This window comes from Myotis davidii, unplaced genomic scaffold, assembly GCF_000327345.1.
Source record: "Myotis davidii unplaced genomic scaffold, ASM32734v1 scaffold135, whole genome shotgun sequence".
Lineage (NCBI taxonomy): Eukaryota > Metazoa > Chordata > Mammalia > Chiroptera > Vespertilionidae > Myotis > Myotis davidii.
The window spans coordinates 9,639,783-9,643,642 of NW_006289813.1; positions in this window are offsets into that span (position 1 = coordinate 9,639,783).

Here is a 3,860-nt window from a genome sequence, read left to right on the forward strand (position 1 = left end):
GGGGGGGGGGGGAGCCTGCAACCGAGGGACGCGCCCTTGACTAAAATTGAACCCAGGGCCCTTCGTTCGGCAGGCTAACACTCTATCCACTGAGCCAAATCGGCTAGGGTTGTAAGACTGTTTATTTTGGGGGCAAGTCTTATTAAAAATAGAATATTCTAGGCATATGTCAAAATGGCACTTTTATGCGCCCCCTGCTGGGAGCTCGGAGCTCAAGGCATATTTCTCTGATCTGAGGACTAACCTCCCAAGAGGTCAAGTTCATAGAAGTGTGGGTTCTCCTATGACTGAGCCCCTTCACTCCCAGAGCGTTCATTGCCCAGACCATCCATGTTGAGCCTCCAGTGGATCGTCCAGTACTGTCTAGGTTCTCCTATTCCCTACTGGTTCCAATCTCAACTTCTGAATGTGTTAGGTGTGTTTTTAAGTATTTTCTTTCTTCGCATTTGAGTATGAGTTCCATGTAGACAGGGCTATAGGGCTGGGTTTGCTCCCTACTGTATCTCTAGAAAATTGTCTGCACATATTAGATGCTCATAAATATGTTTTAAATAAATAAATTTAAATGAGTATATATATATATTAATATATACATGCATATATGCATATTTAGGTATATTTTTATGTATTTTAGGTGGATGGTCTTTGCAGGGAAAGCAGGAGATCTGTGCGGATATGTGTCCATGTTACTCAGGGTCTTTGACCAGGCCTCTCCTGTCTCTGGAGTCACCACTATACCCTCACTTCCCCTCAGGGTTGCTTCTCATTTTTCAGGTCTCTGTTTGAATATCAAGTCCTTACAGCCCAGCTCAGGTGAGGGCCCCTCTTGCTCACCTTCCTTGGGGTGCAGTGCACAGTTGTATTTATTCATTATTTGTGTGCCACTTTGTGCCACTTTTGTCTCTCCTGGTGTCAGCTCCATTACAGGAGCTGTTTCCCTAATGCCTGGGTCTAGATGGAACCAGGTCTTTGAATGTGTTGAATGCAAAAGCTATGATATTTCCTTTGCAACAGCATATGAAATTGGGCTAGTTTGAACATTTTCAGAAGTTTGAATAAGCTCTTTGCTACTTCTTGAGAGTTTTACTGCTTTTTAAGTAAAAAAAAAGTTTTTTTTTTTTTTGAAGTTTTGTTATGATTGGTGATTGAATACAAAGGAGATAAACATGACGGCCAGGCTCATTGCTGCTTAAAACTAAAATCTCAGACTCCATTTAGAGAAGTCTTGTCAGTCTCAGAACTACTCACATTGGACTGAATCATTCTTTGTCGTGGGGGCTGTCCCTGACCTCCACCCACTAGATGCCAGCAGCACTCCCTACGCCCAGGTGTGACAACCAAAAACGTCTCCAAGGAGGACAAAATTCCCTGGGATGAGATGTACTGATGTGGAATTCCATCATGATTAGTCTGCTTGGAGGCATCGACCACATAGGTCCCTCTCCACCTATGCCAACGTTTACATACACTGCACACACAAATGCTCCATACACACATGCACACTTTACACACACACACACACACACACACTTTTTAAGTGTCATCCTTTTGGACAGTCTATGCTGAACTCTTAGTAATCATGAGGGCTTATCCCTTATACACATTTTTCTTACTGCTGTATTTGAATGTCTCTAAATTTAACAGCTTGGAAGTTCATACCCTGTATGAGCCGTAAATCCTTCGTGATGAGGTTGGTTCTGCTGTGTTTATAAGAACACATTGTTTCCATGTTAAAGACGTTACCAAGATGTGCCGCGAATTCCTGGAACTGTCTTGCCACTCCTCTTCTCACTTTGATGACCCGAGATGACTTTGTGAATGTTGGGGAAAACCACATTTGTTTGGAAAGGAAGGCGACTAAGGAGATACTTTAAAATAATAAAGGAGAGGATGTGGACAAGGGGCGGGCGGTTCTGCGGGGCAGGCCTGGGCAGGGCCCCTGTCAGGACCGGTTGATAAATGGAGGGCCCCAGGGGGCTCCGTGTTTGTTTAGCGCTCTGGTTCTACTACAGCTGCTCACAAAACCGGCATTGAAGCGTCTTCCATGAAAACATAACATAACCTGACATCGATCAGCCCATTGGGCATTGCCCAGAGAAGGCCATATTGTTCTGCCGGCCTGGCTGGGCCCTGTGTCCTGAGAGGGGAAGCTGAGTGAGGCCTGCGGGAGACTTTCCAGCACATTCGGAAGGACCTGCCTCTCCTATCAACACTGCCTAACACAGGTGGGACAGCACATCAGCTTCCTCAGTCATCATCTTTGTCCTCTCTCGTCCCAGAGACATGCGGCCCAGCGCTTCCCAAGCCCGCAGCTTCACGTCTGAAGGTGCTCGAGGCCAACCCCAGTGGGTTTCACCTTTTGGGTCTGCATGTGGCTGGACATTGGGGTGTTTATTTCCCCAGGCTGGGGCTAATCATGTCCACCTGTGGCCCCATTAGGCATCGGGGCCACGCCCAGGCCACTGGAGGAGCCCCAGCCTGTTTGCTAATGGTTTTAAAGTGCTCTTTCTACTCTTAAGGGTAAAGAGTATTTCAAATGTCGCTGGAGGTACTTAATTTACTTATGTTATATTATAAACAGAGGCGGCTAGGAAAATCAATATTAAGTTACTGCATGAAACACCGATCAAAGGAGAACTTAAGATTCTTGTGGGTAAAGAACACATAAGGGCTTTCATGAATTTTAGCAAATTCTACTCTACAAACATCTGGTGTTTGGGATTGTAATTGGATTATGTGACTATATCATGAGTCAAGTTCCCACCACTTACAACACCATTTGCACCTCTCATGACTCTTTTTAAAAATAACCTTAACATTTTTATGATTGCTTTTCTTTTTAATCGTGGTAAAATACATGTAACATCAGATTTGCCATTTTAACCATTTAAAAGTGTATAGATGAGCAGTGTTAAATGCATTCACAGTATTGTGCAACCATCACCACCTCTATTTTCAGAACTATTTTTTATCTTGCACACTTCTCTGTCCCCATTAAACACTAACTACCCTCCACTCCCCCAATCCCTGGCACCCACCCTTCTACCTTCTGTCTCTATGAATTTGATAACTCTAGGTCCCTCAAATAAGTGTAATCACACAATATTTATCTTCTTGTGACTGGCTTATTTCACTCAGCATAATACCCTCAAGGGGCATTCATATTGTGGTGTGTTACAGAATTTTCTTCTTTTTTAAGGCTGGATAAGATTTCATTCCATGTACAGGGTGGGGCAAAGGTAGGTTTACAGTTGTTCATATGGAAAGTACAGTAATTATTAAATAATAATACAGGAATAAACTGTTTTACATACTTACAACTATAAACCTACATTTGCCCCGGCCTGCATATATCACATTTTGTTTGTCTCTTCCTCTGTTGATGGACATGTGAGTTGCTTCCACTTTTAGGCTATTGCAATGAACATGGGTGTACAAATATCTTTTTGAGAACCTGTATTTAATCTTTTGAGACCCCCCCAAAGTAGAATTTGTAGATCACATGGTAATTCTATTTTTAATTTTTTGAGGTACTTCCATACTGTTTTTCCCAGTGGCTACATCATTTTTGTCATTTTATATTTCCACCAAGGGTTCCAATCTCCACATCCTCACCAACACTTGTTATTGTCTTTTTTTTTTTTAATAGAAGCTATCTTAATACAATATGGCCCATAATGGTACATGTTCTATGAGTACTAGGAAAGAATGTATATTTTTCTGTTGCTGGATGGAGTATTCTATAAATGTTAACTAAATTCTGTTGGTTGGTGATGCTGTTGAGTTATTCTATATCCTTCCTGACTTCTGTAGTAATTGACTTTTAGTTGTTTTATCAATTGCTGAAGAGGGGTCTTAAA